The following is a 26,569-nucleotide window of genomic DNA, read 5'->3' on the forward strand; positions in this document are numbered from 1 at the left end:
GAGACTCCCTCCACTGCGCATGCGCGGGAATGCCGTCAGCGGCCGCTGACGCTCCCCCGCATGCGCCGCCCGGAGATGTCATTTCCGCGCCAGCTGGCGGGGCACCAAAGGCCTTTTCTGCCAGCTGGCGGGTCGGAAATTAGTCCGGCGCGGGCCTAGCCCCTTAAGGTTGGGGCTCGGCCCCCCAAGATGCGGAGCATTCCGCACCTTTGGGGCGGCGCGATGCCAGACTGATTTGTGCCGTTTTGGGCGCCAGTCGGCGGACATCACGCCGATACCGGAGAATTTCGCCCCTGTATCCTTTAAAGTAACAGAATATCCAGAGGTGTTTCACAGGGGCATCTGGAACAGAGTTTAAGAGTCACACATGGAGATAAGGGAGTAGATATCAAAAAGCTGAGTCTGTAAAAGTAACTCTCTTGCTCACTGAACCCTCATCAATGTCTTCATCACCTCCAGACTCAACTCCTCCAACCCATTCCCAGCTGGTCTCCCACATTATACCCTCCATAAACTTCAGCTCATCCAGTTAAAATCACACCGAGTCCCATTCACCCATTGCCCAGCACTCACTGACCAACATTAGCTCCCGGTCCAACAATGCCTCGATTTTAAAATTCTCATCCTTGTTTTCAAATCCTTCCCTCGCTTAATCTCCTCCCCATCTCTGAAATGTCATTCAGCCCCACAACTCTCCGAGCTATCCCTCCTCCTCTGATTCTAGTCATAGAGTCATAGAATCATACAGCACAGAAAAGGCCCTTCGGCTCATTGCATCTGTCAAAAACAACCACCTAACTGTTCTAATCCATTTTCCAGCACTTGTGACCCCAGGGCATTCAAGGCTGTGGGCCAAGTGTAATCTAAATACTTCCGAAATGTTATGCCTTCATTACCCTTTCAAGGCAGCGAATTCCAAGCTCCCACGACCCTCTGGGTAAAAAATACTTTCCTTACAACCCCTCAACCTCCTGCCACTTACCTTAAATCTTTGCCCCTTGGTCATTGACCCCTCCACTAAGGGGAAAAGTTTGTTCCTGTCTACTCTATCTATGTCCCTCATAATTTTATACATCTCAATCATGTCCCCCCTCAGTCTCCTCTGCTCCAAGGAAAACAGTCCAAGTCTATCCAATCTCTCTTCATAACTAAAACTCTCCAACCCAGGAAACATCCTGGTAAATCTCCTCCGCACCCTTTCCAGTGCTATCCCATCCCTCCTATAATGTGGATTCCAGAACTGCACACGATACTCTAGCTGTGGCCTAACCAATGTTTTATACAGTTCCAGCATAACCTCCCTGCTCTTAAACTCTATGCCTCTGTTAATAAAGGCAAGTATACCATATGCCTTCTTAACCACTGCATCCACCGGCTCTGCTACCTTAAGGGACAGTTATACATGCACACCAAGATTCCTCTGATCCTTCCCAGGGCCCTGGCATGTATCATGTATTCCCTTGCTTGATTTGTCCTGCCCAAATGAATCACCTCAGACTTAACTGGATTGAAATCCATTTGCCACAGATCAGCCCATCTGACCAGCCTGACTATATCCTCCTGTAATTGGAGGCTATTCTCCTCACTACTTACCACCCCACCCATTTTTGAATCATTTGCAAACTTACGGATTAACCCTCTATCATTTATATCTAAATCATTTATATAAACCACAAACAGCAGGGGCCCCAACACTGATCCCCGTGGGACCCGACTGAACACAGGTTTCCAGTCAGAAAAACACCCCTCAATTATCACCCTCTTCTTCCTGTCACTCAGACAATTTTGGATCCAATTTCCAAATTTCCTTGGATCCCATGGGCTCTTATCTTCGCTATCAGTCTCCCATATAGGACCTTATCAAAAACCTTGCTGAAATCCAAGTAGACTACATCAAATGCATTTTCCTCATCGACAACCAGGCCACGTTTTCGAAAAATTCCATCAAGTTCATCTGGACTAACCTCCTTCTTCTATACTCACTAGCACTGGAAGTAATCCAGAGATTACTACCTTCTGGGTCCTGTTTTTTAATCTACTTCTGAGCTGCATAAATTCTGCTTTCAGGACCCCATCCCTTTTTCTGCCTATATCTTTGGTACCAATATGTACCATGATATCTGTCTGTTTGCCCTCCCCCTTCAATATGCCCTGTAGTGACATCCCTAACCCTGGCACCAGGGAGACAACATACCATCCTGGAGTTTATTTTGTGGCCACAGAAATGCTTGCCTGTTTCTCTTACAATTCAATCCCATACCACTGTAGCTCTGACATTTTTCCTCCTCTCTTCTTGTGCAGCAAACTCACACTTGGTGCCATAAAGTTAGCTGCCACTGCATTACCCTACACAGTCATCGCCCCCAACAGTATCCAAAATAGTATATCTATTAGAAAGGGTGGTGGCCACAGGGGACTCCTGCACTACCTGCTTTCCTCTACTCTGCCTGGTGGCCACCCATGCACTTTCTGTCTGTTCACTCCTCACCTGCGGTATGACCATCTCACTGAACGTGTTATCCATAACATTTAAGCATCACGGATGCTCCAGTGAATCCACCCTCAGCTCCAGCTCTGAAATGCAGTAAGCCAGTAGCTGCAGTTGGACACACTTCCTGAACACGTGGTCACCAGAGACAACTGAAGCTTCCATGATTTGCCACATAGCACTGGAGGAGCTTCTCACGGGTGCAAACTCTGCTGCCATGACTACCCTCAAGTCCCTTATTTACTCCCTTTTAAGGACTTCCGGTTGCGGCTATGCGGAGCTAAGTCGCACATTCGGCGGCTCCCGCAAAAACGGACTTTGGGGCTCTTTTCAGGGCCCCCAACGGAACTTTTTCGACGATTCCTGGTGTGGGAAGGAGATTACAACAATTCCCCGATAGTATATGGCTTTTACCAGGAGCGGGGCGACTAAAAAGGTGGTGGTGGACCCGAAGAAGTTGCGAGGGAAGAAGAACAAAATGGCGGCGGGCGGAGACCAGGCAGCGTGAATGCAGTGGGCGCAGGAGCAACAGGAGGGTATCCAGCGCTGCTTCAGGGAGATTAAAGCGGACCTGCTAGAGCCGACGAAGGCTTCAATTGATAAGCTGCTGGAGCCACAGACGGCCCAGGGGGTGGCGATCCGCGAGGCCCGACAAAAGATCTCCGACAACGAGGACGAGATCTTAGGCCTGGCGGTAAAGGTGGAGGCGCACGTGATGGCAGGAGCGGTTCGAGGAGATGGAGAATCGGTCGAGGCGGAAGAATCTGCGGATTCTGGGCCTCCCGGAGGGGGTGGAGGGGCCGGATGTGGGGGCCTATGTGGTCACCATGTTGAACTCGCTGATAGGAGCGGGGTCCTTCCAGGGGCCCCTGGAGCTGGAAGGGGCACATAGAGTGTTGGCAAGGAGGCCCAAGGCTAACGAGCCTCCGCGGGCGGTGCTGGTGCGGTTTCATCGGTTCCCTGATCGGGAGTGTGTGCTCAGGTGGGCCAAGGAGAGGAGCAGCAGGTGGGAGAACGCCGAGGTTCGAATATACCAGGACTGGAGTGCGGAGGTGGCGAAGAAGAGGGCCGGGTACAATCGAGCGAAGGCGGTGCTTCACAGGAAGGGGGTGAAGTTTGGCATGCTGCAGCCGGCACGACTGTGGGTTACCTACAAGGACCGGCACCATTATTTTGAGTCTCCGGAGGAGGCGTGGGCCTTCGTTCAGGCCGAGAAGTTGGACACAGATTGAGGGTCGGGATGGGCGTTTGGGGACTGCGGTGGATATGTTACTTTTTGAGGGGGGGGGTCCTTTGCTCTTGTTTTTTTCTTTCTGGTTCGGTGAGGGTGGTAAGGGTGGGTTGGGCACTGTTTTGTTGGGATGGTTGGGGGGGGGGGCTCTTGGAGGGGGGGTAAACAAATGGAATAGGGGTGGATGGCCAGCGGTGAGATGGGGCCCCATGGGGGAGGGGAGGCCCGAGTCGGGGGTGAGGGGACTGGGCCTGTAATAGGAGCTGCGTCAGAGGTGGCGGGGCTGGGTAGGTGGAAAGCGCGGGCTTTTTCCCGTGCTGAAGACTGGAGGGGGCGGGGCCGGTCCGGGGAAGCGAGGTTGTTTCCCGCGCGTAGGATGGAAGGGGGAGGGGGAGAGCCTGTGGATGGGGAACGGAAGAGGAGGGTGTGTCACACAATGGGAGGAGTCGAAGGAGAGGCAGGAGTGGCCGGGGTCAGCAGGAGTCAGCTGACTTGCGGAAGTGCAATGGGGGGAGTAAAACAGCTAGGATGGGTCCTAGCCGGGTTGGGGGGGGGGGGGGGGGGATCGAGTTGCTGCTGCTAAGGTCAAGGGGGAGTTGAAGCGAGTGGGGGGGGGGTCAAGACGGGGGTCTGCCACCGTGGGGAATGGGCCGGGCGTGGGGTGCAGGCACGTGACTGGCCGAGGAGGGGTTGTGGATAGTCGGTGGGGGAGGGGGCAGGTAGCTCCCTGATCCGGCTGATAACCTGGAATGTAAGGGGACTGAACAGGCCGGTCAAGCGGGCCCGCGTGTTCGCGCACCTGAAGGGGCTGAAGGCGGATGTGGTTATGCTCCAGGAGACACATCTGAAGGTGGCAGACCAGGTAAGACTGAGGAAAGGGTGGGTAGGTCAGGTGTTTCATTCGGGGCTGGATGCCAAAATTGAGGGGTGGCGATCTTGGTGGGAAAGAAGGTGTCATTCGAGGCGTCGAGCATTGTGGCAGACAATGGCGGCAGGTACGTAATGGTAAGTGGTAAGCTGCAGGGAGAGAGGTACTGGTCAATGTGTATGCCCCGAATTGGGACGATGCGGGTTTTATGCGGTGCATGTTGGGTCGGATCCCAGACTTGGAAGTGGGGGGCCTGATAATGGGGGGAGACTTTAACACGGTGTTGGATCCGGCACTGGATCGCTCCAGGTCTAGGACGGGTCGGAAGCCGGCGGCGGCTAGAGTGCTGAGGGGGTTTATGGACCAGATGGGAGGGGTGGGCCCTTGGAGATTTGCAAGGCCGGTGGCTAGGGAATTTTCATTCTTCTCCATAGGGCTTATTCCCAAATCGACTTTTTTATTTTGAGTAGGGCGCTGATTGCGAGAGTAGAGGACACCGAGTATTCGGTGATAGCCATTTCGGACCACGCCCCGCATTAGGTGGACTTGGAGCTGGGGGAGGAGAGGGACCAGCGCCCGTTGTGGCGCTTGGAATTGGGGCTGTTGGCAGACGAGGAGGTGAGCGAGCGGGTCTGAGGAAGTACAGAGAGGTACCTGGAGGCTAACGATAACGGGAAGGTCCGAGTGGGGATGGTATGGGAGGTGCTGAAGGCGGTGGTTAGGGGAGAGCTGATCTCCATTAGGGCCCACAAGGAGAGGAGGGAGCGGAGAGAGAGGGAGAGGTTGGTGGGGGAGATGGTGAGGGTAGACAGGAGGTATGCGGAGGTGCCCGAGGAAGGATTGTTGAGGAAGAGGCGCAGCCTCCAGGCCGAATTCGACCTGGTGACCACCAGGAGGGCGGAGGTGCAGTGGAGGAAGGCCCAGGGGGCGGTCTATGAGTATGGGGAAAAGGCAAGCAGGATGCTGGCGCATCAGCTTCGGAAGCGGGACGCAGCTAGGGAGATCGGGGGAGTTAAGGACAGGGGAGGAAGTGTGGTGCGGAGTGGGGTTGGCATCAATGGGGTCTTCAGGGACTTTTATGAGGAATTGTACCGGTCCGAGCCCCCACGGGAGGAGGGAGAGATGGGCCGCTTCCTGGACCAATTGAGGTTTCCGAAGGTGGAGGAGGGACTGGTGGCAGGATTGGGGGCCCCGATTGGGCTAGAGGAGCTGACCAAAGGGATAGGAAGCATGCAGGCGGGGAAGACACCGGGGCTGGACGGTTTTCCGGTCGAATTCTATAAAATATATATGGACCAGTTGGGCCCGCTGCTGGTTAGGACCTTCAATGAGGCAAGGGAGGGGGGGCTTTGCCCCCGATGATGTCTCGGGCACTGATCTCCTTGATCCTGAAGCGGGACAAGGATCCCCTGCAGTGTGGGTCTTCCAGGCCGATTTCATTGTTAAATGTAGATGCAAAGGTGCTGGCGAAGGTCTTAGCCACGAGGATTGAGGATTGTGTGCCGCAGATCATCCACGAAGACCAGACGGGGTTCGTGAAGGGGAGGCAGTTGAACGCGAATGTGCGGAGGCTCCTGAACGTTATCATGATGCCGGCGAGGGAGGGGGAGGCGGAGATAGTGGTGGCGATGGACACTGAGAAAGCCTTCGATAGGATAGAGTGGGGGCACCTGTGGGAGGTGCTGAAGAGGTTTGGGTTTGGGGAAGGGTTTGTCAGGTGGGTTAAGCTGTTGTATGAGGTCCCGATGGCAAGTGTGGCCACAAACAGGAGGAGGTCCGAGTACTTTCGGTTGCACCGAGGGGCGATGCAGGGGTGTTGCACTGGCAATTGAACCCCTGGCTATGGCACTGAGGGAGTCGAGGAACTGAAGGGGGTTGGTGCGGTGTGGGGAGGAGAATAGGTTGTCGCTCTATGCGGACGACTTGCTGCTATATGTGGCGGACCCGGTGGGGGGAATGCCGCAGGTAATGAGGATCCTTAGGGAATTTGGGGATTTTTCAGGGTACAAGCTCAACATGGGGAAGAGCGAGCTGTTCGTGGTTCACCCAGGGGACCAGGAGAGGGGGATTGGCGAGCTTACACTAAAAAGGGCGGAGAGGAGCATCAGGTATTTGGGGGTTCAGGTGGCCAGGAGCTGGGAGGCCCTGCACAGGCTTAATTTCACAAGGCTGGTGGAGCAAATGGAGGAGGAGTTCAAGAGGTGGGACGCGTTGCCGCTGTCCTTGGCGGGTAGGGTGCAGTCAGTCAAAATGACGGTGCTCCCAAGGTTTTTGTTCCTGTTCCAGTGCCTCCCCGTGTTTATCCCGAAGGCCTTCTTTAGGTGGGTCAACAGGAGTATAATGGGCTTTGTGTGGGCGCGAGGGACTCCGAGGGTGAGAAGGTTGTTCCTGGAGCGGAGTAAAGATAGGGGGGGGGGGGGCTGGCGCTGCCCAAACTCTGTGGGTACTACTGGGCCGCCAATGCGACGATGGTGCGCAAGTGGGTGATGGAGGGGGAGGGGGGCTGCATGGAAGAGGCTAGAGACGGTGTCTTGTGTGGGTACGAGTCTGGGGGAGCTGGCAACGGCGCCGCTGCCGTTCCCTCCAAGGAGGTATACCACGAGCTCGGTGGTGGCGGCTGCCCTCAAAATCTGGGGGCAGTGGAGGCGGCATAGGGGGGAAGTTGGGGCCTCGGTGTGGACCCCAATACGGGGGAACCACCGGTTCGTACCAGGGAGAACAGATGGAGGGTTTTCGGGGTGGCACAGGGCAGGGATACGAAGGTTGGGGGACCTTATTGTGGACGGGAAGTCCGCGAGCCTGGGTGAGCTGGAGGAGAAGTACGGGCTCCCCCCGGGGAACACCTTCAGGTACTTACAGGTAAGGGCGTTTGCCAGGCGGCAGGTGGTGGAATTCCCGCGGCTGCTGCCACACACAGTACAGGACAGGGTGCTCTCGGGGGGGGGGGGGGGGGGGGGGGCGCGGGGGGGGGGGGGGTGGTGTAGAGTACTCGGAAACTTACCAGATGATGCAGGAGGAGGAGGAGGCCTCGGTGGTGGAGGTGAAAGGTAAGTGGGAGGATGAGTTGGAAGAGGAGATTGAGGAAGGGACGTGGGCAGAAGCCCTAGGGAGGGTGAACTCTTCCTCTTCGTGCGCGAGGCTCAGCCTCATGCAGTTTAAGGTGCTACACAGGGCACACATGACCGGGACAAGGATGAGCCGGTTCTTTGGGGGTGAGGACAGGTGTGTTAGGTGCTTAGGGAGCCCAGCAAATCACACCCATATGTTCTGGGCGTGCCCAGCGCTGGAGGAATTTTGGAAGGGTGTAGCGAGGACGGTGTCGAGGGTGGTAGGATCCAGGGTCAAACCGGGCTGGGGGCTTGCAATATTTGGGTTCGCAGAAGAGCCGGGAGTGCAGGAGGCGAAAGGGGCCGGAATTCTGGCCTTTGCGTCCCTGGTAGCCCGGCGAAGGATTCTCCTTCAGTGGAAGGATGCGAGGCCCCCAAGCGTGGAAACGATATGGCGGGGTTTATTAAGTTGGAGAGGGTGAAATTCGCCTTGAGGGGGTCGGTACAAGGGTTCTTTAGGCGGTGTCAACCGTTCTTAGACTTTCTGGCAGAACGATAGACATTGGTCAATGGCAGCACACTCGGCGGGGTGGGGGGGGGTTACTTTATTTTTGTTTATGGTATTTACACTGGAGGGTCTGAGGGGATGTATATACCTGTTGTGTTAAGTCGGGGTGTTAATGTTAATTTATTAATTATGTACAGGGGGAGGGGGGTATGGAGGGTTGTTTTTCTGGACTGTGTTTTGTATTTAACCCTGTTGGGTTCCTTTTTCATTTTGTTATTGATATTTTATGAAAACCTTAATAAAAATTATTTAAAAATTTTTTTTTACTCCCTTTTAACAAAAGATTAAGCTATATAAGAGTCTATTTAGTTACCTCCCTTACGCTAACCTTCCTTTCCCCATCCTACTTTGTTATATTACTTCATTATAATGACCCTGACTTACACTTATTTGTGCTGTTTCTCAGTTAGTCCCCACCTCCCAAAAAAAACCGAAAACATAGGTCATAGGTCATTAACTTTTTATATGCACGACTGTCTCACTGTGCTCCTGGCTGCGGTGTCAATGAGAACAGGAATCCAACCTTGGTGTTCACAAAACTCAGCTGTGTTCTGCTCCTGTCCGGACTGAGCTCCACACTCAAGTCTTTTCAGTTTCACCTTCTCCCAGTTTCACCTAACTCTCTGTTTTCACCCAACTCCAAAAGCACTCACAGTGCAGACACTGATTAGTGTCTCTTTTTATAGGCCTCAAATTACAACGCTTTGGAAACTAGATTATACCAGTTGCACAGTTAACCAGTTACAGCTGCAGTTGAGTATGATTCAGCTGACTCCTGTTTCAGGAATGCAATTACATTACAATAATCAAAACCACTGTTTTTAATTACCCGATTAAAGAACTAACCTAGCTTGCAATTGACCATTCCTGATTTTAAGCACTCCACCATTGGTGGTCATGTCTTCAGCTGCCTGGAACCTGAACTTGGGAATTCCCTCCTTAAACTTCAACCCTTCTCTAAATCAAAGCTGGCACTCTCGGTGTCAGTTCTGAGGGAGTGTTGCACTGTCAGAGGTGCTGGATCTTGGACAAGAGCTAAAACTGAGGTCTCAACTGCCCTCTCATAGTAAGTGATGTTATGGGCCAGTGTTTAGAGAATCCCAAAGTGCATCATGGAGTTCACCTGACCCACAACTTGTAATAGATTGTGATATGGGGAGCACACGGCTCACTCTACAGGTATGGTACAGCAGAAAATGGACCAGTGGTTTTTTAAAACAAAACAATGTTTATTCTGTGAACTCAAGTTAACCTTTTTGAAACAAACAGTGAACATCTTAGCAACCAGTAAATCAAATACACCCCCCAAAGAATACAACATTAAGTAACCTGTATGCTGTCCTTTTACACCCAAAAGACTGAACAAACCTTCAAATAGGAGCACATTAGGTTTACATTCAATATTTTTTTTAAAAAAAATTTATTAAAGGTTTTCATAAAATATCAATAACAAAATGAGAAAGAAAAAAGAACCCAACAGGGTTAAGTACAAAACACAATCTAAAAAAGCAACCCCCCAAACCCCTCCCCCACTGTACATAAACAATAAATTAACATTAACACCCCGACTTAACACAATAGGTGTATACACCCCCTCGGACCCTCCAGTGTAAATAACATAAACAAAAATAATGTAAACCCCCCCCCCCCCCCCCCCCCCCGCCCGCCGAGCTGCTGCTGCCATTGACCAATGTCTATCGTTCTGCCAGAAAGTCTAAGAACGGTTGCCACCGCCTAAAGAGCACTTGTACCGACCCTCTCAAGGCAAATTTCACCCTCTCCAATTTAATGAACCCTGCCATATCGCTGATCCAGGATTCCACGCTTGGGGGCCTCGCATCTTTCCACTGAAGGAGAATCCTGCTGGGCACCCTGAGCACCAAACACACCTGTCCTCACACCCAAATAACCGGCTCATCCTTTTCCCGGTCATGTGTGCCCTGTGCAGCACCTTAAACTGTATGAGGCTGAGCCTCGCGCACAAGGAGGAAGAGTTCACCCTCCCTAGGGCATCCGCCCACGTTCCCTCTTCGATCTCCTCTCCCAACTCCTCCTCCCACTTACCTTTCAACTCCACCACCGAGGCCTCCTCCTCCTCCTGCATCACCTGGTAAGTTTCCGAGGTCTTCCCCGCTCCCACCACCCCCCCCCCCCCCCCCCCCCCGCCCCCCGAAAGCACCCTGTCCTGTACTGTGTGTGGCAGTAGCCGCGGTAATTCCACCACCTGCCGTCTGGCAAACGCCCTTACCTGTAAGTACCTGAAGGTGTTCCCCGGGGGGAGCCCGAACTTCTCCTCCAGCTCACCCAAGCTCGCGAACTTCCCATCCACAAACAGGTCCCCCAACTTTCGTATCCCTGCCCTGTGCCACCCCGAAAACCCTCCACCTGTTCTTCCTGGGGCGGGTTTACATTCAATATTGAGACCATTTTACAATTCTGAGTTCGCCAAATGATCCATAGATAGTCTTTGGATGGCAGAGATCACAGCAGTGCAGCTCACTGAAAAACACAGACACACCCAAGCTCTTTCTCAAACTGAAACTCAAGAAGCAGAAGTAGAGCTAAGCTCCACCCACACTCTGACATCACTCCAATAACATGAGCAGCTCCATTTCTTAAAGGTACATTGCTTAAACACCCATTTCTTAAAGGTTACTCTCACATGACAGTGAATACATTTACAGTGGAGAAGGAGGCCATTCAGTCTATCATTTCTGGGCCAGACTGAAAAGAACAATCTAGTCTACTCCCACTTTCCAGCTCTTGGTTTATCACCCCGGAGGTTACACCACCTCAGTTCATCCCAAGTGTTTTTTTTAATCCTGATGAGGGTTTTTGCCTCTATCATCCTTTCAGGCAGTGAATTCCAGACCCCACCACCCTCTGGATCAAAATATTACTCAAATATCCTTTAATCCTTCTACTAATTACTTTAAATCTATTCCTCCAGTTGCTGAGCTCTCTGCTGAGGGAAATATTCACTCTATCTGAGCCCCTCAGAATTACACACAACTCAATTCAATCTCCCCTCAGCCTCCTCTGTTCCAATGAGAACAACCCCAGCCTCTCCAATCCTTCCTCATAGTTAAAATTCTCCATCCTGGGTAACATCATCATAAATCCCCTCTGCAGCCTCTCTCGTGTGATCACATCCTTCCTGTAATGTGGTGACCAGAACTGTCCGCAGTGCTCCGGCTGTGGTCTAACTGGTGTTTGATCCAGTTCCAGCATAACCTCCCTGCTCTTATATTCTTGGCCCTCGGCTACCAAAGGAAACTCTCCCACCTGCCTTCCTAACCACCTTATCTACCCGCGCTGCTACCTTCAGGGACCTGTAGACAGACACTCCCAAGGTCTCTCTGATCCTCTACACTTCTCACTCTCCTGCCATTTATTGTGGATTCCCTTTGCCTTGTTAGCCTTTCCCAAATTCATTACCTCTCTTCTCCAGGTTGAACTGCATTGACCACTTTTCTGCCCACCTGACCAGTCCATTGATATCTTCCTGCAGACTACAGCTTTCTTCATCACTATCAAACCCACGGCCAATTTGTGAATCATGTGCAACCTCCTGAATCATGACCCCTACTTTTAAGTATAAATCACTGATATTACCATGAACAGTGAGGGAGCCAATACTGTTACTGCTGAACCTCACTGGAAACAGCCTTCCAGTCACTCAAACATCCATCCACCCTTTGTTTCCTGCTGATACTGGATGGAACTTGCCACTTCGCCTTGGATCCCAGGAGTGTATAATTTACAGATCAGTCTGCCATACGGAACTTTATCAAAAACCTTGCTGAAATCCAGATGGACTACATCAACTGCATTACCCACCTGACCAGTGTATTGATACCTTCTTGTAGCTTTCTTCATCACCATCAAACCCATGGCTAATTTGTGTCTCATGTGCAACCTCCTGAATCATGACCCCCACGTTTAAGTCTAAATCACTGATATATACCCCATCGAGCCTCTTTGTTCAATCGATTTAGTCAGACATGGCCGCCCCTTAACAAATCAATGCTGATTGTCCTTGATTAATCTGTGCCTTTTTTTTTAATAAACATTTTATTGAGGTATTTTTTGGTTTTACAGCGACAACAAAATAAAGAATTTACATGAATCTATGAACAAAGTGCAAAAGCCATCTTCCTCCCTTACAGATCCCACCTTCATTAACCCCTTACTCTAAGCCAAGCTAAACCCCACCCCCAGCCCTCTGCTGATTTTCCGTAAAGAAGTCGACAAACAGTTGCCATCTCCGGGCGAACCCTAACAGTGACCCTCTCAAGGCGAACTTGATTTTCTCCAAACAGAGAAAGCTAGCCTTGTCCAATAGCCAGGTCTCTGACTTCGGGTCCCTCCAAGCTAATAATATCCGTCTCCGGGCTAACAGGGAAGCAAAGGCCACCCCCCTAAAATCACCACCTCTGGACTCGGTGCCACCCTTGTTTTTAACACCGTGGACATGACATCTGCAAACCCCTGCCAGAATCCCCTAAGCTTTAGACATGTCCAGAACATGTGGACATGGTTCGCTGGCCCCCCCCGCACATTTCACACACCTATCCTCCACCCAAAGAGTCTGCTCATCTGGGCCACTGTTATGTGAGCTGGTGAATGACCTTGAATTGTATCAGGCTGAGCCTGGCACATGTTGAGGACGCATTGACTCTACTCAACGTGTCCGCCCATCGACAATCCTTTATCTCTCCTCCCAACTCCTCTTCCCACTTGCGCTTCAGCTCCCCAGTCTGCGTCTCCTCTGACCCCATAAGTTCCTTGTAAATGTCAGAGACCCTCCCTTCTCCCACCCACCCTCTGGAAATTACCCTGTCCTGTATCCCCCCTTAGCGGTAGGAGCGGGAAGGTTGACACCTGTCTGTGTAGGAAGTCCCGCACCTGCAGGTACCTGAATTTGTTTCCCCTCGTCAACCCAAATTACTCCTTCAGCTCCCTCAAGCTGGGAAAGTTCCCCTCTATAAACATATCCCCCATCCTCTCAAACCCTGCTCTCTGCCATCTCCGAAACCCCCCGTCCATCCTTCCCGGGACAAACCGGTGATTATTACAAATTGGAGACCAGACCGATGCTCCCTCTGCTCCCACATGCCTCCTCCATTGCTCCCAGACTCCCAGGGCCGCCACCACCACGGGGCTGGTGGAATACCGTGCCGGCGGGAACGGCAGAGGGGCCGTTATTAACGCCCCTAAGCTGGTGCCCTGACATGAACCCGCCTCCATACGCTCCCATGCCGACCCTCCCCCGCCACCCACTTCCTGATCATGGCTATATGCACCACCCAATAGTAGTTACTGAAGTTTGGCAGCGCCAGCCCGCCCTCTCCCCGACTCCGCTCAAGCATCCACCTCCTTACTCGCGGGGTCTTTCCCGCCCATAAAAGCCAGTGATCACTTTGTTGACCCGTTTAAAAAAGGACCGCGGGATAAAGATGGGGAGACACTGAAACACAAACCGGAATCTCGGGAGGACCGTCATCTTCACCGACTGCACCCTCCCAGCCAGAGACAACGGGAGCGCGTCCCACCTCTGAAAATCGTCCTTCATTTGGTCTAGTAGTCAGGCCAGATTTAGCTTGTGCAGCCGTTCCCATTCCCGCGCCACTTGGATGCCTAGGTACCGAAAGCTTCCCCCACCACTCTAAATGGCAGTTCCCCAGCCGCCTCTCCTGTCCCTTCGCCTGGACCGCAAACGTCTCACTTTTCCCCATATTTAGTTTGTACCCCGAAAACCGGCCAAATTCCCCCCAAATCCTCATGATTTCTTCCATCCCCTCTGCGTAAAGCGAGACTCTGTACTCCCCACCCCCCCCGGACCGGCCTACTCCAGCCCTTTGAGGCTCTCAGTGCAATTGCCAGCGGCTCTATGGCTAATGCGAACAACAGTGGGGAGAGGGGGCACCCCTGTCTTGTCCCCCGATGCAACCTAAAATAGTCCGATGTTGTCCTATTCATCCATACGCTCACCACAGGAGCCCTATACAGCAACCTGACCCAGTCAATAAAGCCCCGCCCAAATCTGATCCATCCCAGTACCTCCCACAGATATTCCCACTCTACTTGATCAAAGGCCTTCTCTGCGTCCATTGTGACCACTACCTCCACCTCCCTACCTTCCGGGGACATCATGATCACATTTATTATTCTTCTTACATAGGCTACCAACTGCCTTCCCTTAACAAACCCCGTCTGGTCCTCCCCAATAACATCTGGAACGCAATCCTCAATCCTAGAGGACAAAATCTTGGCCAGCAGTTTGGCGTCCACGTTCAATAGGAATATCGGCCTGTAGGACCTACACAGCTCCGGGTTCTTGTCCCGCTTCAGGATCAGCAAAATCGTGGCCTGTGACATCGTTAGGGGAAGAACCCCTCTCTCCTTCGCCTCATTGAACATCCTCATCAACAACGGCCCCGATATCCCAGAGAACCTTTTATAGAACTCCACTGGGTACCTGTCCGGCCCCGGGGCTTTACCCGACTGCATGACCTTCAGACCCTCCGCTATCTCTCTTCCATCCCGATCGGGGCCCCCAGCCCTTCTACTAACCCCCGTCCACCTTCGGGAAATTCAGCACCCCGAGGAAGTGCCTCATCCCCTCCGGCCCCATTGGGGGTTCTGACCCATACAGCCTACTGTAAAACTCCTTAAACGCCTTATTCACCCCTGCTGAGTCTCTAACCAGGTTCCCATCTCCATCCTTTATTTTCCCCATCTCCCTGGCTGCCTCCCTCTTTCTAAGCTGCTGTGCAAGCATTCTGCTGGCCTTCTCTCCATACTCATAGATCACCCCCCTCGCTTTTCTCAGCTGCTCCGCCGCCCTCCCTGTTGTGAACAAGCCAAACTCCACCTGTAGCCTCCGCCGTTCCCTTAAAAGTCCTGCCTCTGGGTCTCCGCATACCTCCTGTCGACCTGCAGTATCTCCTTTACCAGTCGGGCCGTCTCTGCCCTGTCTATCTTCTCCCTGTGGGCCCGTATCAAGATCAGCTCCCCTCTAACCACCACCTTCAGTGCTTCCCAGACCACCGTTGCCGAAATTTCCCCCGTGTCGTTGACTTCCAGGTAGTTCTGAATACATTTCCTCAGCCGCCCGCACACCCCTTCATCGGCTAACCTCCAGTGCGGGCGCTGGTTACTGTCTTTACTGACCTGTAGGTCATCCCAGTGCGGAGCATGGTCTGAGATTGTGATCGCTGTCTACCCCGTGTCCACTACCCCCGTCACTAAGGCCCTGCTCAGAATAAAGAAATCAATCCGGGAGTACACTTTATGCACCTGTGAGTAGAAGGAGAACTCCTTCACCCTCAGCTGCCCAAACCTCCATGGATCCACCCTCTCCATCTGCTCCATGAACCCTTTTAGTTCCTTAGCCATTGCTGGCATCCTGCCCGTTTTTGACCTGACCGGTCCAAGCCAGGGTCAATAACTGTGTTAAAGTCCCCTCCCATGACCAACTTATACAAATCCAGGTCCGGTATCTTCCCCAGCATCCTCTTTATAAACTCCACATCGTCCCAATTTGGTGCATACACATTTACTAGTACCACCTGCACCCATCCAATTTCCCACTGACCATAACATACCGGTCTCCCACATCCGAAACTATTCTTACCGCCTCAAACACCAACCGCTTGTTGATCAGGATCGCAACCCCTCTCGTCTTCGAGTCCAGTCTCGTGTGAAAAACCTGTCCAACCCAACCTTTCCTTAATCTAATCTGGTCAGCTACTCTAAGGTGCGTCTCCTGCAGCATTACTACATCCGCCTTCAGTCCTCTCAGATGCGTGAACACGCATTTTAAAAAATATATATTAATTCAAATTTTTACATATTTTCAACAAACCCCCCCCTTACAGAAAAAAGAAAAACAAAGAACACATAAATAAACATCTTACAACAACTTCACGAATTCCCCCAATATACAAACCCCCCATTAAGCAATAATAAACACAGTAGTAAACACAAAGTACACCCCCCCCCCCCCCCCACCCCCGGGTTGCTGCTGCTGCTGACCACCTCCTAACGCTCCGCTAGAAAGTCTAGGAACGGTTGCCACCGCCTGAAGAACCCTTGCACAAACCCTCTCAAGGCAAATTTTACCCTCTCCAATTTAATGAATCCACGTTTGCCCTCTTGACCGGCCCATTTAGCCCTCGTGCATTCCAGGTGATCAGCCCAGTTGGGGGGCTCATCGCGTCCCCTCCCCCTTCGCCAATCAGCCATCACCTTTCTTGGGCCAGTCTCCAGCCCGCATCCTGCGCCTGCACTGGCCCGCCCCCAGGCAGCCTCTGACCCCGACCACCTCTCTGTCCCTCAGCAACAGTCCCTCTCTCGTCAGCAGAACATTTTCTCCCCCTACCCCCTAGTAACAGCACAATGTAAATCGACCCCTTTGATAAGCCTAACATCTGCTCACCCCCCACTACCCTTCCGTGAGCTAGCCCACCCAGCTAGCTTGGTGGCCCCCACCCCTGGCGCCAGACATTCTCCCACCTATTGTCCCTCCCCACCTTCCCCCCCACTCATACACACATATTCAAATGACAAACAATCCCAACACAATTGCCCGACAGAAAAGAAAACGTGAAATAAAGAAAAGATCAAGCAAGAGATCCAGCATCTGAACAAACACACCTCCATCCTCCAACAGTGCAAATGTAAACTTTAACTCACTCAGCTCTGCAACTGGCCCCAAATCAATACAGAAAGCATTACAAATAGCATCCACAAAACAAAAAAAAACAAGAATTTTTTAAAACATGAACGTTGCAGCAAAGTTCAAAGGTTCTCAGTCCGCCACCAGTCCTTTCCTTTTCGCAAAGTCCAGTGCTTCCTCAGGTGACTCGAAACAAAAATGTTGCTCCTCGTACGTGACCCAGAGACGGGCTGGATACAGCAGTCCAAACTTCACCTTTTTCTTAAAAAGGGTCGACCTGATCTGGTTAAAACCCGCTCTTGTCCTGGCCTCCTCCGCACTCAGGTCCTGATAGATCCGCAGGATACTGTTCTCCCATTTACAGCTCCGTGTCTGCTTGGCCCACTGTAAAATACGCTCCTTATCCAAATACCTGTGGAATCTCACCACCATTGCCCTCAGGGGGTCTCCCATTCACGTCTTCCTCGCGAGCGCTCCGCGAGCCCCGTCCCCCTCCAAGCGTGGGGAGAATTCCCCACCCCCCAACAGCCTCTCGAACATGTCCGCTATGTATGCCCCAGCGTCTGCCCCCTCGGACCCCCCCGGGAGCCCTTCGACTCTCACGTTCTGCCGGCGGGATCTATTATCTAGGTCCTCCAACTTCTCCAGGAGCTTTTTCTGCTGGTCTCTCAGCATCCCCACCTCAAACTCCACCGCAGTTTGATGTTCCTCCTGGTCAGCCAGCACCTTCTCTACTTTCTGGATCGCCGGATCTTGGGCATCCAATCTAAGCTCCAGCCACGCAATTGACTCTTTAATCGGGTCCAAGCAGTCCCGCTTCTGCTTGCCGAAGCCCAGTTTTTAAATACCTATTTTAAATTCACTCATAACCTCAGGTCATCTCAAAACATACAGAGACACTAAACAGCATGAAATAGCATAATTCCATTATAGATTTATACAGCACATTTGCAAGACAGTTTGACACTATACTTGTGCTGTCAGATCAAGGACAGAGCAACACCATAGTAATATGAAGGCACCATTGTTCACAATGCAGATAACAGCTTAGTCAGCAGAAGACCAGTTTAAGCTGGTCGCAATAACAGCACAGAATCGCATTCCATAACATGCACAAGTATTCAGACATGAAACAATTAAAACTAATGTTGCACATTGAAAATTGACAGCTAACCGTCAAATCAAACTCATTTGATTCTAACCCAAACCAATTAGGATTACATAGGGGTGTAGATAGATGGCTAAAGACTGATATGATTTAGTATAACCGTGCTGGTCTGTACGGCCATTTTTATCCGGATCATTCTATACTTTGATCTAAACTATTCTCTATCTCTATATTTTCACTTTTCCACTCTGACTCTTGAAGTAAATGCAAGCTGTTTGCCGTAAGCAAGAAACCATTTCTGTATTATTTTAAAAGTAAAATTGTGTACGAGTTGCTTCTCTTTAAGTCCTTTTTGCTAGCCGGACTTATTAGAGAATAAGATTTGAGTGATTTTCAATTGTAATCAAATAGAGGCAATAAACAATTCTTATTTGCACCCAAGAAGTTTTAACTCAAATTTCTATTGAGTTTTAGTGTTCGCAAGTGCCACTAAATCCGCATGGTAGATCTCTTACGCATGGTAGATCTCTTACACTCTGATGGGGATTGTTTTGACTTCCCAAATTTCCTGATATTACTTCCTTAATAATGGATTCTAACAATTTCCCAATCACAGATGTTAAACTAACTGGTCTATAGTTTCCTACATTCTGCCTCCCTCCCTTTTTGAATAAGGGTGTTATATTCATATTTTTCCAATCAACTGGAACCTTTCCCATGTCCAAGGAATTTTGGGATAATATAACAAATCGATCCACTATCTCTGCTGCCACTTCCTTTAACACCCTAGGATGGAGGCCTTAAGGCCCAGGGGACATGTCTGCCTTCAATCCCAATAATTTGTAGAGTACTGTTCCCCTATTGATGCTCATCGTTCTATGTTTCCCCCTTTCTATTACCTCTGAATTACCCATTCCTATGGGGATCGTGCTAGTGTCCTCCACCATGAAATCTGAGGCAAAGTATTGATTTAGCATCTCCACAATCTCTGTGTTCCCCACTATAAACTCTCTGGTTTCATCTTCCAACGGGCCAACATTCATTTTAGCAACTCTCTTCCCTTTATGCACTTATAGAAGCTTTTGCTATCCTTTTTGATATTTTGCACTAGCTTTCTTTCATAATTTACGTTCGCTCTTTTTATTACTCTTTTAGTAACCCTTTGTTTATGTTTGAAAGTTTCCAAATCTTCCAGCCTGCCACTGGCCTTTGAAACATGGTATGCCTTAGTTTTTGACTTTATATTGTCCTTAGATTCCTTGCATAGCCCACACAAATCTCAGCCAGAAACTATGGTTCTTCTTTCTACAGATTTCAGCTCCTACAAGGGGTCACATCATCATCAGTTCTGACCTTCCCATCCCATTCCCCTAATTGGTTGGAGGCCCATTTCCCAGTCAGTACTCCATCCAGCACCTTCCTGTCTCTCTGTTCAAGTGGCAGTTTCCCAACTGGGGCCTTCAGCTCCATCACCTGGTTGTCATTGACACAAGCAATGGAGAGACAGAGCAGTGTCAGAGGGTCCAATGGGGAGTCGAAACTTGTGGCTCTAAACCAACTGTTACGATCTCTGTAAAGACAGTAACTTCTACAAATAAATTCAAATTCCCAGTGAATAATTTAAAGGATCACATGACAAAACTTCCAGTTTTACGTTTATTGCAACGACAAAAACAGAAACAATAATGGTAAAACACTACTTTTGTAGGACATGCATACTTTAACCTATAATAGATCTTTGCCCATTTACTTTCAGCACCATCAAAAATCCCACTGCATGGTTATACTTTAATCTGCTCCTGAATTTGAAATTTAATTCTCCTAGAAGCAGTCCAAAATGATTCTTTGTTCCTGAGTATATAGTTCTATTATTTTCCTCTCCCAGTCTGGCAACCATTAACCCCAGAACCATCTTTCACATGAAATTTCTCCTGGGAATTCTCCCTCTCACTCAAGCTAGGCGAATCTTCCAGCCTTGTTTTAAATCATCTCAAATTTGGTCATTTCAATCAAGTGCGAGGTCCCACCCCCATTCTTGCGTGGTGAACAATACAGGCTTGCAGCCTCTCTCAGCTCACTCTGTTCCTTTCTCAGATCCTAGCAGACTGATATGTCTGTGAAACTCAGGGATATCTTTTAGGAGTACCTTCCAATCCTACTTGGCTTCCGATGGACTCTTCCCATATCAAGTTCTATCTCCATGGCAAAGTGAATCACATGGGCCTTGCATCCAGGTAGACCTGCTGATTAGGTATCATTTAGACTCCAAACTTCATTCTATCTTGAAATAACTATACACTTAAAATAACATCATTTAGAAATTCTAATATTTTTAACATATTGGAGACCAAACGTTGTGACGATTGGAAGACTTTCGGAATATTGGATTCTAAGTATTGGGCACTTAAAGGGTTAAAAGCCTGGGGTTAGAGTGTGTTTGACTGCAGTGGTCATGCTTGTTTAAAAATAATTCTGTTTTGTAGGGCCTGGATGCTTTTAGTAGCCAGAAGGTGAAATTGACAAAGGAATGTGTTTTCAGTCTGGACTAATGGACTGTAGGTTGACTGGGAAAGTCCCTGAGGAGTTAATGTGCTTTGAAGCCCGCAGAGATCATTTGTTTTTTTAGCTCAGGGAGATTAGTTCATTGCTGGATGGAGCCAACAAATGCAGAGAGACATTTTGAAAAGCTTTAGAGAGGCAGTTTTTGGAGAAAGCTTTGGAGAGAGGAGTTGAATGCTGATCTGACTTACGTTGAGTCCAAAATTCTCCCACAGATTATTTTCCTGTTGTTCAATAGGAAATCTAGTAGTAGTGTTTAAGGATAATTGTAAGCTGTTCTTTTCATGTGAAGTTCAGGAGTTTAATATTGTACTCATAATAAGGTTTTGTTTTAAAAATACCAAATGCCTATTTCTTCATGCAATCATCCCTGGAGCAAATCATTATTTCCGCAAAGCCTTAAAAAATAAACTAAAAGGTTTTGGTCCAGTACCCTAGCTACTGTTGGGTCTGGGATCGTATTAAAGTCAATTCACTATCAGCACAAATGCCTTTCTCCTTGTCTGCATCGTCTTCCCAGTCAAATAACCCCAAAACTCCTTTTAACCATGAACAATCAAACACCCAGGTATGACATCGGCAGAATTCAGAACAGGTCACATGACACTCCCTTAATTCCTCCATTTTATCCAAAATTAAAGACACAGCCTCAAAATATAACAATCTTAGAACAAAACCACATTTTTCAATCAAATATATACATTTATACTGGGGGTTTTATTATTAGATTTGGGCACTGGAGGCAAAGGGTGGGGGATTTAAAGGGTAACCTTCCCTTTCTAACTTTGTATTGTCTATAGTGTCAGCTGTGGCTCAGTGGGCGACTCTCTCACTAGGGAGAGGCCATTCAACTCTTCCCAGTGTGGGAAGGGATTCACTCAATTATCTGTCCTGCAATCACACCAGCGATTTCACACTGGGGAGAAGCCTTTCACCTGCTCGCAGTGTGGGAAGGGATTTTATGATTCATAGCGCCTGCTGAGACACCAGCGAGTTCACAAGTGATGACAGGGGTTGGATTCTGCTGTTATTGCTGCTGTTAATCACATCCAGGACTGAATCATGTTCATTCTGACACTTGGTGAAGTGGGAGGGTCGGAGGGTTTCTTTCTGCTGGACTGGCCGGTCTCACAACTTTACCTCCAGTGGACTGATGCTCTTTTAAAAAATATATGTTTTTATTCCACTTTATCATTTTATACCAAAAAATGCAAAAGTACAAAAAAATACAAATAACAAAAATAAACCAAAGAAAGAAAACCATAACCTAGGAAACCAGGGCCCTTACTCTCTCCGCCCCCTACTCTCCCTGGAACAGTTAACAATGACTAATTCCTTGAAATAGATTATGAACATTCACCAACTCCAGTCACCACCGTCAATTGACCCCCTCACGGTGTGTTTGAGCTCCTCGAGGGGCAAAAACTCCATTAAATCACTTAGCTACGCCGAGGGTGGCGCCACCAGTCTCCAACTCAACAGGATTCGCCCTCGAGCAACCAGCGAGGGAAAGGCCAGGACATCTGCCCCCGCATCCATCCGCAATTCTGGCTGGGCAAATACCCCAAATATACCCAGTAAAGTTTCCAGCCCGATATTCAGGATTACCGATATGGTGCTTAAATAAAGAGACCCAGAAATTCACAAGCTTGGGACAGGACCAGAACATATGCATGTGATTTGTGGGCTCTCTCGAACAGCGCTCGCACCTATCCTCAACCCCCGCAAACAAATGATTCACCCTGGCTTTAGTGAGGTGTGTCCTAAACACTACCTTGAACTGGATCAGGCCTAGCCTCACACAGGATGACGGACCGTCCCCCATGCGGAGGGGCTCGCTCCACACCTCCTCCAATATAGGCCCCAGCTCCTCCTCCCAATTGACCTTCACACCTTCCACTGAGACCAGATCCTCCCCCAAAATCCATCCATATAAGCCGGACATATTACCCTCTTCCGACTCTGAACAGGAAAGGATCCTCTCCAGCAAGGATTATGGCAGCATCACTGGGAATGTCGGAAACATCGTTGAACAGAATTTCATACCTGGAGGTACCGGAGCAAGCCTGAGAGCCTGAATTTCTTTTTCAATTCTTCCTGATGGCAAACCAAAACTCGAGGAATAAATCACTCACTCTCTCAGCCCCTTACCCTCCCGCCCCACACCACATGTAGCATCCAACTTTGACAGCTCAGAGGAGTGGTTCACACAAATGGGGGAGCTGATCCCAGCTTGAAATGCTGATGGAGTTACCTCCATTTTTTAAGTGGAGACAACAACCGGGTTTGATAAATACTTTGCTGGAGCAAATGGCTGAGACGCCGTCACCAGTGCCCTCAAACTGGAGCCTCGACACGACCCAGATTCCACCCATACCCAGGTAGACCCCGGGTCTCCACACCACCCCAACACCTTCTCCACATTGGCAGCTCAGTAATAAACGATCAAATTTGACAGTGCAAGACCCCTCCCCCACCTCCCCGACTGTCTATACCTCTGGAGGACGCCCCTCTGAATCCTTGGAGACTTTCCCGCCCATATGAAGCCTGATATAAGCTGCTCAAACCCCTGGATAAATGATTTGGGTAGAAATACCGGAAGACACTGAAATAGGAACAGGAATCTTGACAAAATGTTCACCTTGATTGATTAAACCCGGCCCGCCAAGGGCCACATTTGCAGGTCAACTTTGACCCTACTCACCAGGCTGATTTAATTCAATGTGGGGAGCCACTCCCAATCCCGGGCCACCTGGACCCCCAGATACCAAATGCTAGTCCCGCAGATAAAGAGGCCCAGAAATTCACAAGCTTGGGACAGGACCAGAACATATGCATGTGATTTGTGGGCTCTCTCGAACAGCGCTCGCAATTATCCTCAACCCCCGCAAACAAATGACTCACCCTGGCTTTAGTGAGGTGTGTCCTAAACACTACCTCGAACTGGATCAGGCCTAGCCTCACACAGGATGACGGACCGTTCCCCATGCGGAGGGGCTCACTCCACACCTCCTCCTCCAATATAGGCCCCAGCTCCTCCTCCCAAGGAGCCTTGCACAACAAACGCACCCACAACACAAACCCAGGGCCAAACCCAATCTTCTTAAAAACCGCAAAGATGTACCCCCATTCGGTCTGATCGCACGCTTTTTATGCAACTAAAGACACGCTTATCTCTGGTTCCGGCCCAGTGGCTGGGGTGAGAACCACATTCAACAGTCACCTCACGTTGGGCAACAATTTTGGGCCCCTTACAAATCCCTCTGGTCCTCCCTAACTACCACTGGGAGACAGAGTTCCAGCCTTAGTGCTAGAATCTTGGCCAATAGCTTTGCGTCCACATTAAACAATGAAATTGGGAAATAGGACTCGCACTCTGTGAGAGCTGTATCCTTTTTCAGGAGAAGGGAGATTGATGCTTGCCCAGCATCAGGGAGGAAGCCCCATGCCAGAGAGTCATTAATCATCCCTATCAATAACGGAACTAGATAATTTGTAAACCTCTTGTAGGAGTCCTCTGGCTCCGGTGCCTTCCCTGGCTGTTCGAATCTCCTCCAAACCCAGTTGTGCCTCCAGCTCTTCCCACAATTCCTTCCCCACCTTGGGGAACTCCAAGCATTCTACAAACTCTGCCATTCCCAACTTGTCCTTTGGTGGCTCCAACCTACAAAGCCTCTCATAAAAGACTCAATGCTCCATTCACCTTGCCCAGGGTCGAAACCAGCCTACCCTCCAAATCCTTAACCTGGATTATCTCCCTAGCAGCCTCCTGCTGCCTTAGCCGGTGAGCCAATAGACGACTGGTCTTTTCCCCATACTCATACACCAGCCCCTTCAAACACCTCAGCTGGCGCACCGCCCTGTCAGTCGAAAACTGCATTTGCAGCTTTTTCCTGCATGCAAATAGTTCTGGAAATGGGTCGCTCGCTTGGTCCACTCCCAGGATCTCATCAACTAACTTCTACCGCTCCTTCCTAGCCTCCCCATCCGTGTGTGCCTTATACTATATAATCTCCCCTCTAATTACCACCTTTAATGCCTCCCACAGAATAGAGGGTGAGACTGTCCTAGTCGGCACATCTTTTAATGCATTTCCCCAAACCACCTCAGCCAATTTGTCCCTCACACCGTCATCATTTCCTTTGTTCAAATTTAACACCCTGGCTTCAGATTGAAATACCTCACATTCAAACTTCATGTAAAATTCTATCATATTGTGGTCACTCATCCCTAAAGGTTCTTTTACAACAAGATTATTAATTTGGCCTTTATTGTTCCATAATACTGGATCTAAACCAACCTGTTCTCGAGTCGGTTTCTCAACTAACTGCTCTAGATCCATCCCCAACACACTCCAGAAACCTGGGGGGCGATTCTCCGCAGCGCGGACCACGTGCCCGCGCTGTCGTGAACGCCGTCGCGTTGCACGACAGCGCGAACAGGGCCCGGGCACAACCTATTCTGGCCCCGGCGCTGGAGTGGTTCACGTGGTGCCAAATGGGTGCCGCGCCAACCCGCGCATGCGCGGGGAACTTCTTATGCGCGCCAGCCCCTCACCAACATGGTGCTGGTGTTCTGGGGCCGCGCGCGGAAGGAGGTAGGCCCGGAGGGGGGGGGGGGGGGAGGGAAAGAGAGGCCGGCCCACCAATCGGTGGACCAGACCCCAATGGAGGCTCCCCCAAGTGAAGGAGCCCCCCCTCCCCCAGGCCGCCCCGCCCCCAGCGTTCCCGCAGACTTCCCGCCGGCAGCGACCAGGGGTGGACGGCGCCGGCGGGAACCTGTCAAGTCGTAGCGGCCGCTCGGCCCATTCGGGCCGGAGAATCGGTGCTCGGACGATTCTCCGAGCAGCCCGGCGTGAATCGCGCGGCGCTGGTTTCGGGGGGTGGGAGAATCGCGTGCGGGGCTCGGGGCGACGTGGTGCCCCGACGATTCTCCCACCCGGCATGGGGGGGGGGGGGGGGAGAATCCCGCCCTTGTTCTCCACAGCATCAGTGCTCATTAGGTTTACCCAGTCCATAATCAGATTGAAGTCACCGTGGGCAGCATGGCAGCACAGAGGTTAGCACAGTTGCTTCACAGCTCCAGGGTCCCAGGTTAAATTCCCGGCTGGGTCACTGTCTGTGCGAAGTCTGCACGTTCTTCCCGTGTCTGCGAGGGTTTCCTCCGGGTGCTCCGGTTTCCTCCCACAGTCCAAAGATGTGCGGGTTAGGTGGATTGGCCATGCTAAATTGCCCTCAATGTCCAAAAAATGTTAAGTGGGGTTGCTGGGTTAGGGGGATAGGGTAGATACGTGGGATTCAGTAGGGTGCTCTTTGTAAGGACCGGTGCAGACTCGATGGGCCGAATGGCCTCCTTCTGCACTGTAAATTCTATGATGACTGTTTGACCCCTGCTACATGCTTCTCCAATCTGATTAATACCAAGCCCCTCACTACCACTACTGTTTGGTGCTTTATAAACAACTGTTCTCAATATTTCCTCCCCATGCTGTTCCTTAGCTTCACCCAAACAGATTCCATATTTTGTATTCTTGATCTGAGATCCTCCCTTATTAATGTACTGATGCCGCCCCTTATTATCAGAGCAACACCACCTCCGTTTCCTTTTTGCCTGCATCATCAGCAAACGTAAAGATCAGGGGCGGGATTCTCCACCCCCACGCTGAAGTGGCCGCGCCGTCGTGAACGCCGTCGAGGTTCACGACGGCGCGGAACGGCCCCAGTCCCGACCGATTCAGGCCCTGACAATGGGCCAGTATCGGGGCCGCATGCGTGGTTGCCGTCCTGTCCAAATCCGCCCCCCAAGAAGATGGGGGACGGATCATGCGGGGCCGCAGAAGGAAGGAGGTCCTCCTTCAGAGAGGACGGCCGACGATCGGTGGGCACCGATCGCGGGCCACCCCACATTCAAGGTGAAGCCCGGTGCAGGATCCCCCCTCGCCCCCCCACAGGCCAGGTGTGGACGGCGCCGGGGGGAACCCGACGTTTTGGCCTGGCCGCTCGGCCCATCTGGGCCTC

The 26,569-nt window shown here is 50.6% G+C and overlaps 1 protein-coding gene across 1 annotated transcript in view; it reads left to right on the forward strand.

The window, feature by feature from the left end:
- LOC140418065 (uncharacterized) overlaps positions 1-26,569 on the forward strand; it is a 170,260-nt gene that overhangs the window by 60,715 nt on the left and 82,976 nt on the right. The window lies entirely within an intron of this gene.

This window comes from Scyliorhinus torazame, chromosome 5 (genome assembly GCF_047496885.1).
Source record: "Scyliorhinus torazame isolate Kashiwa2021f chromosome 5, sScyTor2.1, whole genome shotgun sequence".
Taxonomy (NCBI): Eukaryota; Metazoa; Chordata; class Chondrichthyes; order Carcharhiniformes; family Scyliorhinidae; genus Scyliorhinus; species Scyliorhinus torazame.